This window comes from Amblyraja radiata, chromosome 2 (genome assembly GCF_010909765.2).
Source record: "Amblyraja radiata isolate CabotCenter1 chromosome 2, sAmbRad1.1.pri, whole genome shotgun sequence".
NCBI lineage: Eukaryota > Metazoa > Chordata > Chondrichthyes > Rajiformes > Rajidae > Amblyraja > Amblyraja radiata.
Window position 1 is genome coordinate 123,593,752 of NC_045957.1, and position 12,437 is coordinate 123,606,188.

At 48.1% G+C, this 12,437-nt stretch overlaps 1 long non-coding RNA gene across 1 annotated transcript; it reads left to right on the forward strand.

Moving 5' to 3' along the window:
• Positions 1–4,202: 4,202 nt before the first annotated feature.
• On the forward strand, positions 4,203–12,009 carry LOC116968262. The gene is made up of 3 exons (XR_004410433.1): positions 4,203–4,313; positions 6,299–6,393; positions 11,927–12,009. It is a non-coding gene; the product is annotated as an uncharacterized LOC116968262 (long non-coding RNA).
• Positions 12,010–12,437: the final 428 nt, after the last annotated feature.

A 12,437-nucleotide genomic window follows, 5' to 3' on the forward strand; every position in this document is an offset into this window, starting at 1 on the left:
AATGGCTTACAACTTATTCTTAAACTGTGGCCCCTGGTTTTGGACTCTCCCAACATCGGGAACATGTTTCCTGCCTCTAGCGTGTCCAAACCGTTAATCATATAAGTTTCAATGAGATACCCTCTCATCCTTCTAAACTCCAGAATATACAAGCCCAGCTGCTCCATTCTCTCAGCATATGACAGTCCCGCCATCCCGGGAATTAACATAAACCTACGCTGAGCTCCCTCAAGAGCAAGAATGTCCATCCTCAAATTAGGGACCAAAACTGCACACAATACTTCAGGTGTGGTCTCACTAGGGCTCTGTACAACTGCAGAAGGACCTCTTTGCTCCTATACTCAACTCCTCTTGTTATGAAGGCCGACATGCCATTCGCTTTCTCCACTGCCTGCTGTACCTGCATGCTTACTTTCATAGACCGATGTACAAGGACCCCCAAATCCCGTTGTACTTCCTCTTTTCCCAACTTGTCACCATTTAGATAATAATCTGTCTTCCTGTTTTTGCTACCAAAGTGGATAACCTCACATTTATCCACATTTATCTGCATCTGCCATGCATCTGCCCACTCCCCCAACCTGTCCAAGTCACCCTGCATTCTCATAGCATCCTCCTCACCGTTCACCCAGATTTATGTCATGTGCAAACCTGCTAATGTTACTTTGAATCCCTTCATCTAAATCATTGATGTATATTGTAAATAGCTGCGGTCCCAGCAACGAGCCTTGCGGTACCCCACTAGTCACTGCTTGCCGTTCTGAAAGGGACCCGTTAATCCCTACTCTGTTTCCTGTCTGTCAACCACTTCTCTATCCATATCAGCACTCTACCCCCAATACCATATGCCCTAATTTTGCCCACTAATCTCCTATGTGGGACCTTATCAAATGCTTTCTGAAAGTCCAGGTACACTACATCCACTGGCTCTCCCTTGTCCATTTTCCTAGTTACATCTTCAAAAAATTCCAGAAGATTAGTCAAGCATGATTTCCCCTTTGTAAATCCATGCTGACTCGGACCGATCCTGTTACTGCTATCCAAATGTTTGGCTATTTCATCTTTTATAATTGACTCAGCATCTTCCCCACCTCCGATGTCAGGCAAACTGGTCTATAATTCCCCGTTTTCTTTCTCCCATCTTTATTAAAAAGTGGGATAACATTAGCTACCCTCCAATCCACAGGAACTGATCCTGAGTCTATAGAACATTGGAAAATTATCACCAATGTATCCATGATTTCCAGAGCCACTTCCTTAAGTGCCCTGGGATGCAGACCATCGGGCCCTGGGGATTTATCAGCCTTCAGTCCCATCAGTCTATCCAACACCATTTCCTGCCTAATGTGGATTTCCTTCAGTTCCTCCGTCACCCCAGATCTTCTGGCCACTAGTATATCAGGAAGATTGTTTGTGTCCTCCTTAGTGAAGATGGATCCAAAGTACCTGTTCAACTCATCTGCCATTTCCGAGGTACAGTGAAAAGCTTTTGTTGCGTGCTATCCAGTCAATGGAAAGACAATACATGATTACGATCGATCTATTTGCTGTGTACAGATACATGCTAAGGGAATAACGTTTAGCGCAAGGATTAGTTTAGTTTATAGATACAGCACGGAAACAGGCCCTTCGGTCCACGCTGACCAGCGATCCCCGCACATTAACACTATCCTCCACCCACTAGGGACAATGTTTACATTTACTAAGCCAATTAACCTACAAACCTGTACGACTTTGGAGTGTGGGAGGAAAACGGAGATCTCGGAGAAAACCCACGCAGGTCACGGGGAGAACGTACAAACTCCGTACAGACAGCGCCCGCAGTCGGGATCGAACCTGGGTCTCCGGCGCTGCATTCGCTGTAGGGCAGCAACTCTACCGCTGCGCCACGGTGACCGCAGGTGAAGCTCTTGTTCTGTGAGCATCATTGAGGCTGGTTGGTGTCTGGTGGTAGCTGGACGAGGAGGTAGAGCGGCAGGGTGGCGCCGCGGTAGAGTTTGCTGCCTTACAGCGTCAGAGACGTGAGTTCGATCCGGACCACGGGCACGGAGTTTGTACGTTCTTGCCCGTGATCACGTGGGTTTCTCCAGAAGCTCCAGGTTTCCTCCCACACTCCTACGACATCCGGGTTTGTAGGTTAATCGCTTGGGTACAAATTGTAAATTGTCCCTCGTGTGTGCGGTAGAGTTGCTGCCTCACAGCGCTAGAGACCTGGGTTCAACCCGATTACGGGTGCTGTATGTACGGAGTTTGCAGGTTCTTCCCGTGACATGCGTCGGTTTTCTCCGGGTGCTCCGGTTTCCACCCACCCTCCAAAGACGTGCAGATTTGTAGGTTAATTGACGTCGGTAAAAATTGTAAATTGTCCCAAGTGTGTGTGGGATAGACAATAGGTGCAGGAGTAAGCCATTCGGCTCTTCGAGCCAGCACCGCCATTCAATATGATCATGGTTGATCATCCCCAATCAGTACCCGTTCCTGCCTTCTCCCCATATCCCCTGACTCCGCTATTTTTAAGAGCCCTATCCAGCTCTCTCTTGAAAGCATCCAGAGAAGCCGCCTCCACTGCCCTCCGAAAGAGAATTCCCCAGACTCGTAACTCTCTGGGTGAAAAAGTGTTTCCTCGTCTCCGTTCTAAATGGCTTGCCTCCTATTCTTTTTTTTTTTTTTTTTTGTTTATTTTATTAGAAGTTAATACAATACAAAACAATACAGTGGCACCTAATTTTAAGTGCCAACTATGTCATACCGTAATCCATTCTATGTACAACCTCTAGTTTTATGTTATGAGTAGGCAAGACAAGAAAAAGAAAACAATAGAAAGGGGAAAGAGTGGAAAATTAGATGGTAGAGAGTAGAAAAATGTGAAGTGTGGATATAAAAAAATAAAAATAAAAAAATAAAATAAAAAAGAAAAGGTGGAAAGTAGAAATAGAAGAAAAAGAAAAGGCCCCTTAAAAGAGAAATTTTCAAATCTATATTCGGAGATGTAGATCCATCCACGTCATGAACTGAAATCAGCAATCCTTATGGTACCGCTGCATCACATGATTCCAAAAAGTCGATGAATTGCCTCCTATTCTTAAACTGTGGCCCCTGGTTCTCGACTCCCCCAACATCGGGAACATGTTTCCTGCCTCTAGCGTGTCCAAACCCTTAATAATCTTATATGTTTCAATAAGGTAACCTTTCATCCTTCTAAACTCTAGTGTATACAAGCCCAGCCGCTCCATTCTCTCAGCGTATGACAGTCCCGCCATCCCGGGAATGAACCTTGTAAACCTACGCTGCACTCTCTCAATAGCAAGAATGTAATTCCTCAAATGAGGGGACCAAAACTGCACACAATACTCCAGGTGTGGTCTCACTAGGGCTCTGTACAACTGCAGAAGGACCTCTTTGCTCCTATATTTGATTCCTCTTGTTATAAAGGCCAACATACCATTTGCTTTCTTCACTGCCTGCTGTACCTGCATGGATAGTTCTAGTGTACGGGGTGATCGCTGGTTAGGGTGGACATGCTGGGCCGAAGGGCCTGTTCCCGCAGTGTTTCTCCATGGTCTAAATATTGAACCAAACTGTTTATTTGTGAATGTCTGTACTTCGTGTGTGTGGTTCATCTCGCAGTGGTGATCATTGTTATTATATTGCAATGAAAGCATTACGGGCCTGTCCCACTTACGCAACCTTTTCGGCGACTGCCGGCACCCGTCATAGGTCGCCGAAAATTTTCAACGTGTTGAAAATCCAGCGGCGACCAGAAAGACACTACGACTCTTTGGGTGACTGAGGAGACGACTCACGACCGTACAGGCTTCATCCCGCGACATGTCTCCAGGGTGTCACCTGTACGGTCGTGAGTAGTCTCCAAGTCAACCAAAGAGTCGTAGTAAGTGGGACAGGCCCTTTAGGCAAGAGATCTGTCACAGTCAATGGAAACTAATTTGGATGAGGAACACCAACACACTTGTAACACTAAGTTTAAGAAGGAACTGCAGATGCTGGAAAATCGAAGGTAGACAAAAATGCTGGAGAAACTCAGCGGGTGAGGCAGCATCTATGGGTCTGAAGAAGGGTCTCGACCCGAAATGTCGCCTTTTTCCTTCGCTCCATAGATGCTGCCTCACCCGCTGAGTTTCTCCAGCATTTTTGTCTAACGTAATACTAAGCTGTGTTTCCTTTATTGAACAGCACAAATGGAACAAATTGCTGAACGACGCCAGACTGAGCTGCAAGGTGCGTGTTTGAATGATGAAGAAGACCTCAGTACCGCTTTTCATAGCTTCACTGAAGGAATGAGGAAGAAACTGAAGGTAAATCCGCTTAATTATGTGACAAAGAAATGCTTCTGGGTCAGGATCTTATAGAAACATATAAAATTATAAAAGGACTGGACAAGCTAGAAATATGTTCCCAATGTTGGGCGAGTCCAGAACCAGGGGCCACAGTCTTAGAATAAAGGGGAGGCCATTTAAGACTGAGGTGAGAAGAAACTTTTTCACCCAGCGAGTTGTGAATTTGTGGAATTCCCTGCCACAGAGGGCAGTGGAGGCCAAATCACTGGATAGATTTAAGAGAGTTAGATAGAGCTCTAGGGGCTAGTGGAATCAAGGGATATGGGGAGAAGGCAGGCACGGGTTATTGATAGTGGACGATCAGCCATGATCACAATGAATGGCTCGAAGGGCCGAATGGCCTCCTCCTGCACATATTTTCTATGTTTCTAGGACCAACTGTGTGTATGTTGTCACGTCTGGGCAATGGTGGAAGGTTGCTTCTCGGACTGGAGGCCTGTGACTAGTGATGTGCCTCAGGGTTCGGTGCTGGGCCCGTTACTGTTTGTCATCGACATCAATGATTTGGATGAGAACATACAGGGCAAGATTAGCAAGTTTGCTGATGATACATAAGTGAGTGGTTTTGCAGATGGTGAGGATGGTTGTGAACGATTGCAGCAGGATCTCGGATCAGCTTCACAAGTTTGGCTTCTGTAAATTGTCCCGAGTTTTGAGAACTTTTGTGTGGGGTGATCGCTGGTCGGCACAGACTCGATGGACCAAAGCGGCCTGCTTCCATGCTGTGTCTAATTCTAAAGTGGCTGAGGAATGGTTAATGGAGTGTATTGTAGATAAGTGTGGTGTTTTATTTTGGGAAGTCTAACATGGGCAGGACTTACGCAGGGAGATCACGGTGGCGCAGCTGTAGAGCTGCCGGCTTGCAGCAGATGCAGTGCCGGAGACCCGGGTTCGATCCCGACTACGGGTGCTGTCTGTACGGACTTTTGTACGTCCTCCCCATGACCTCCGATGGTTTTCCCCGAGATCTTTGGTTTCCTCCCACACTCCAAAGACGTGCAGGTTTGTAGGTTCATTGGCTTGGTCAATGTAAAAATTGTCCCTAGTGTGTGTAGGATAGTGTTAGTGTGCGGGGTTCGCTGGTCGGCGTGGGCCGAAGGGCCTGTTTCCGTGCTGTATCTCTAAACTAACTAACAAAAAAGGACTAGATGGGGAGAATGCAGTAGGGAGTAGGGGAATCGAGAACCAGAGGACATCAGTGTAAAGGGAGGAGGGAAAAGATTTCAAGGGTTTAGTTAATGAAAACTGTTAGTTTATTTTAACTGATCATTTGACATGAGCTTATTACCCCTCTTATCTTAAACTATGCCTTCTAGTCTTTGACATTTCCGTCTTGGGGGGGGGGGGGGGAAGGTTCAGACCGCCAGTGCCAGGTTTAGTTTACAGCATGGAAACAGGCCCTTTGGCCCACTGAGTCCGCACCGACCATCGATCCCCGCATATTAACACTACCCGATACACACCAGGGATAATTTTACATTTATAAATAATTTATTTTTACCGAAGCCAATTAACCAACAAACCTGGGGAACGGATCGATGGAGAACTGTGTGGTGGGGGGGGGGGGGGGCAGATACTTAACTTTGTAAAATCCTTTGTGGCGACTATTTGAATACCGTGGTGATGCAAGTGATGTATTTCACTGTGTGACCGGTCACGTGTGACACAGTGTTCATTCATTAATTCCTTGCTCGTCTTTGGAGTGTGGGAGGAAACCGGAGCACCCGCAGAAAACCCACGCAGGTCACGGGGAGAACGTGGAAACTCCGTACAGACAGCACCCGTAGTCGGGATCGAACCCGGGTCTCTGGCGCTGTGAGGCGGCAACTCTACCGCTGTCCCCCAGCCCCCCCCCCCCCCCCCCCCCCCCCCCCCAGCCCCCCAGATGTGAGGTGATTATTGCTCCGTGTATTCTGCTTGCGTTAATGATGCGTTCTCTTTAGCTTTGCCACAGGAGGGCGGAACAGTCGTCCTGGCGAACCCTGCGATCCAGCGAGGAGCAGTTTTCTACACTGATGACTCGGATACGCACCTGCAGGTCTGGCTCCACCTGTGACGGCACTAATGGTCAACGATAGACTAACCAAGAAGGCCACAGAACAGGCCCTTCAGCCCAACTTACCCAGACTGGCCAACATGTCCCAGCTACACTAGCCCCACCTGCCCACGTTTGGTCCATATCCTTCCAAACCTGTCCTATCCATGTACCTGTCTAACTGTTCGACGTTGGGATAGTCCCTGCCTCAACTTCCTCCTCCGGCAGCTTGTTTCAGGTTGATAACATTGTGGCCTTTATTTGGTGTATATCGGTGCCGGTTCTGATCTGTTCTAAACCTTATTCCTCCAGTTTCTCTCCCCCCCCGACTCAGTCTGAAGAAGGGTGTCAACCAGAAATGTCACCTGTCCCTGTTCTCCACAGATGCTGCCTGACCCGCTGAGTTACTCCAGCACTCTGTGTCTATTTCTAGTTTATAATCCTCGTTATATTTCTGTTCTCGGAGGAAACTGCAGGCGCTGAAATCTTCTGGCAGCTCGTTCCGTGCATCCACCACCCCTTGGGTTCTTCCCCCCCCCCCCCCCCATTCACCGTAAACCGATGCACTCTGGCTCTCGATTCACTTTCTCTGGGTAAAAGTCTTGAGGCACTAAACCCGCTCTATGAACTTCTCCATCTCTGAGATCACCCCTACAGACCTGCTCTACTTTGGAGTATGGGAGGAAACCCACGCAGGTTACGGGGAGAACGTACAAACTCCGTACAGACGGCACCCATAGTCGGGATGGAACCCGGGTCTCTGGCGCCGTGAGGGAGCAGTTCTACCGCTGCGCCACTGTCGAGACGTTATTTTAAAGAAATGCTCTTTAAACATTCTAGCTGTGCCTTGTGTCGTGTACGTATGCAAGTGTGTGGATTTGTGCTATCTTTCCCCCTCATGCTGTAAGTCTGCAATTCTACCGTTGCGCCACCAAGCAGCGTTATTTGGAGTTCCTAATGTTTAAACAATATTCGGTTCAACCCTGACTACAGGTGCTGTCTGTACGGAGTTTGTACGTTCTCCCCGTGACCTGCGTGGGGGGTTTCTCCAAGTTTTAGTTTGGAGATACAGCGCGGAAACGGGCTCTTCGGCCCACCGGGTCAGCGCCGACCAGCGATCCCCGCACATTAATACTATCGCACACGCACACGCACACGCACACGCACGCGCACACGCACACACACGCACGCACAGACACAGTCACACCAATTTTGACATTTATACCAGGCCAATTAACCTACACACCTGCACGTCTTTGGAGTGTGGGAGGAAACCGGAGAAATCTGGAACTGGAAGCGCCAACCGCGCTTAATGACGGAGGAAAGCGAACGCAGGGTATGGTCCGCGGCAGGGTGGGTCACCAGGTCCTCCAAACAGGATGAGGGAATATAAGAAAGACTCCAAACCGTCACCTGGTGAGGGCGTACCCTCGCGGGTCTTTCGAGGAACACGCGAGAGCGTGTCAGCCAGGCGCATGTCCTTGCCACGTTTGTAGGTCAGAACGATGTGATACTTCTGAAGCTGTAGCAACATCCGTTGAAGGTGTCCTGGAGAGGCCTGTATCGGTTTGTTCAAGATGCTGACCAAGGGGCTGCTTGTTTAAGAAAGAACTGCTGATGCTGGAAAAATCGAAGGTAGACAAAAATGCTGGAGGAGCTCAGCGGGTGAGGCAGCGTCTATGGAGCGAAGGAAATGGGTGACGTTTCGGGATGAGACCCTTCTTCAAGGGTTCGTGGTCAGTTTCAAGCGTGACCGTTTGTCCCGAAGATCAAGTCATTAAACTTCTTGCATGCGAGCACGACCGCTAGCAGCTCCTCCTCGATCTGGGCGTAGCGTTGTTCCGTTTTTCCGTGGTGCGCGAAGCATAGGCGACGGGCCTGTTGCCGTCACCAACATCCTGGTGGCAAGCTGCCCCGATACCGTATTGTGAGGCGTCACAAGTCAGTGTGACCAGTAATTTAGTATTAAAGCAGGCGAGAGTGGGGGCACAAGGCATCTGGTGTTTACGAGTGTCAAACGCCCTCTGCTGTTGCTCGTGCCAGGCCCAAGCAGTGTCTTCGTGGGTCAGCTGGCTGAGCGGGGCCGACAGTTCACTGATGTTAGGAATAAACTTCCCAGGTAGTTCACCATGCCAAGAGTTTAGAAGGATGAGAGGGCATCTCATTGAAACGTATAAGATTGTTAAGGGCTTGGACACGCTAGAGGCAGGAAACATGTTCCCGATGTTGGGGGAGTCCAGAACCAGGGTCCACAGTTTAAGAATAAGGAGTAAGCCATTTAGAACGGAGACGAGGAAACACTTTTTCTCACAGAGTGGTGAGTCTGTGGAATTCTCTGCCTCGGAGGACGGTGGAGGCAGGTTCTCTGGATGCTTCCAAGAGAGAGGGCAGGAACGGGGTACTGATTGTGGATGATCAGCCATGATCACATTGAATGGCGGTGCTGGCTCGAAGGGCCAAATGGCCTACTCCTGCATCTATTGTCTATAACTCGTTAATAGTAACAGTTTTTGATGGGTCGGGTTTGAGGCAGTCTTTCGTGAACACATGGCCTACGTAGGTCGCATTGTTTACTCTGTATTTGCACTTTAAAGGGTTTAACGAGGTTGATTTCTTTAGCGCGGTCCAGAACTTTTTTTTAATTCGCGTCGTGTTCCTGAATAGTCTGTCCAGCAACAAGGATGTCAGCAACTGTGATGGAGCATGGATATCCTGCAAACATCTGTTCCATAGTGTGTTGGAATACTAGCCGAACTTATGCTGAATGGCATACGAAGAAATTTGTAACGTCCAAAGGGTGTGCTGAAGGTGGTTAAATTGGAGGAGTTGTGATCCAGGACAATCTGCCAGAATGAACTCTTGGCATCTAGTGCTTTAGATACAGTCCCCTCGCCCAGCTGTGCTGCAATCTCTTCCACTGTGCGCATGGGATAGTGTGATCGTTTAATTGCAGTGTTTAAATCTTTAGGATTGATGCAAATCCGTATTTCATCCTTATTCTTTTTCGTTGCTACGACTATGGTCGAGACTCAATCCGAGGGGTCAGCGACTGGGCAATCACACCTATAGTCAGTATTTTGTCGAGTTCATTTCAGTACGCGGCCCCCCATAGCATGGGAAATCCGGTGTGCCGGACCGACAACTGTGAGTACCTCCGGGTTAGTTGTGATTGTGTACTTGACAGGCAACCTGCCCAGCTTGTTGTCGAACAGTCTTTTGTATTGTGTCAGGATTTGTTGAGTGAAACTACATGTCGTAGACAGTTGATAGACAGATGTACTGAAGGTGACCAGACCCACGGCATTGCACGCCTCAATGCCCAGAAGAGAAGGCACAACGAAAATAAAGAAGCTCATGAACACATGAATCAAGACTGCACTGTAGCTCAATTTGACCGATAGTGTGCACTGCACCCCCTGCAAATAGAAGTACAGTTGCAGCCATGGGATTGATAATCTCATTTTTTTCAAATCCTGTTGAGCTCGGATAAGGATAACACATTGCACTTAGCTCCGGTGTCTAATTTAACATAAACTTTCAGTCCGTCAATGAGAGTGACCGTGGGATCTTGATGTTTACGAGACGGGTCCGACAAAGAATGTATGTTGATATTCAAATTGTCGTTAGCAGACAGTATGTCCTCGTGAGTCTGAACAGCGTCTGGGGGAGTCATCTGAGAAGGTTTCGGAGCCATGCTCCCATGGTTGAGCAAGTTGACGGATTGCTTTGTTTGAACTCTGTTTCCAGACGACCGACAACAGCGGGGAAAAAAAATGGCTCCTTCGTTTACAGAATTGGCAAAGCTTTCAAAAGCCGGACAATGTTCATGGATTGCAACATGTGTAGCTGCACAGTTCACACAATCGCGGATGAGCTTAGCAACAGATCTGCCGGGCACCTGTGAAAACTGCCGCTGATCTTGATAGACCGTGCCGGCAACATTAACATCATAGGCAGAATGGGGACCCTGCCCCAACGATCTGGTGTGAGTTTCGGTCATTTCTACAATGTGACAGTGGTTTTCAGCAGTCTCCAGAGTGAGTTCAGTATCGCGCCGAAGTTCATCACGCACCTTATCGTTGAGAATTCCATAGACCAGTCTGTCTCTTTTCAAACTGTTGCACAAATTTTCAAAACTCACATTTACTGGCGATGTGTTTCAAAGAACTGATGTACGCCTCTACAGTTTCACCGCGCATCTGACTACGCGAGAAAAATTGATGGCGCTCCATCACGAGGTTAATGCGTAACTCACATAACTGTCGTAACTCGCATAACTGTCGAAACTTGTTAAGCAGGCACCCAGAGTCTTGAATAGATTCAGCTGGAACAATCTGGACACCCACAGCATTGAACTGCGCAGGTTCATAATGAAATCTCCTGGCGCGTCGAGCGGCTTCTGTGCCGGCCAGGTCAAGGAGAACGGAAGCACGAGCATCTGGGGCGGCGGCAGTGTGCGCCGCATCCACCTACACGGTGAAATCCTCTTCAAAGATGCGCCAACCCTCGGCGAGGTCGCCATTGAGAAGGTTATTGGCTGCAACCTTCCCTCCATTGACAAACTGTACACTGCAAGGGCCAGGAAGCGAGCGGGCAAGATCATCTCTGACCCCTCTCACCCTGGCCACAAACTCTTTGAATCACTTCCCTCTGGAGGGCGACTCCGGATTGTCAAAGCTGCCACAGCCAGACATAAAAACAGCTTTTATCCACGAGTAGTTGCTCTACTCAACAGCCAAAAATCTGTAAACTCCCTTTGATCTGGTATTTTGTTGGTTGATCATGATTGATCAATGGTATTTTATCATTAATGTTTTATTATCATTAATGTTTAGTATTTTCTGAGTCATTCGTAACTGTCACTGTGTCATGTTGTTACTTGTGGGCGGAGCACCAAGGCAAATTCCTTGTATGTGAATACTTCGCCAATAAACTTGCTTACATTGAACACCAAAGGCTCTAGCTTTCGAAGTGCCCATGCCATGGTAAAAACACAAACTGAACAAACAAAAAACTAAAATAAGCGTCAAGCGACTAGATGCGGAGAAGTTTCTGACACCATGTTGAAAGTATGGCCAGACTCGCACACAGTGAATAGAATCCAGAGCCTTTGTTAGCAACTCTGCAGGAGAAACACAGGGGTGCTTTCTATAAGGTGGACAAAAATGCTGGAGAAACTCAGCGGGTGAGGAAGCATCTATGGAGCGAAGGAAATGGGCGACGTTTCGGGTCGACACCCTTCTTCAGACCCTTCTTTCTATAAGCATGCTTACTACGAATCTACCAGAGAGAGCAAGAGAGGGAACTCTAACAGGCCTGTGGGCTGAGCCACCGTGTGACTGACACTAATATAGACTTGGTATAAATGTAAATTATCCCGTGTGTGTGTAGGATCGTGCTAGTGTGTGGGGATCGCTGGTGGGCGCGGACTTGGTGGGCCAAAGGGTCTGTTTCCGTGCTGCGTCTCTAAACTAAACTAAATTTATTTTTAGTTTGCATTCTGTTGAGTTATTTTCAACGTTCTTATTTGTGAAAGGATGCAGAAATTGCGAGCATTTGAGGTGATGATGACCAAGGAACTGAAGAACCTTGAGGAGGACCTGCACACACTGAACAACATGGAGGAAGAGAATCTGGTAGGTGATCAAAAAATAAACCATGCTGGAGTAACTCAGCGGGTCAGGCAGCATCTGTGGACAACATGGATAGGTGACGTTTCACAGAGTGCTGGAGTAACTCAGCAGGTCAGGCAGCATCTCTGGAGAACATGGGTAGGTGATGTTTCACAGAGTGCTGGAGTAACTCAGCGGGTCAGGCAGCATCTCTGGAGAACATGGATAGGCGATGTTTCACATTGTGCTGGAGTAACTCAGCGGGTCAGGCAGCATCTGTGGACAACATGGATAGGTGACGTTTGCAGATTAGGTTTCAGGTGAGAGGGGAAATACTTAATCGGAATCTGAGGGGCAACTTTTTCAGAGGGTGGTGGGTGTGTGGAACGAGCTGCTGGAGGAGGTAGTTGAGGCAGGGACTAATTTAGTTTGTCA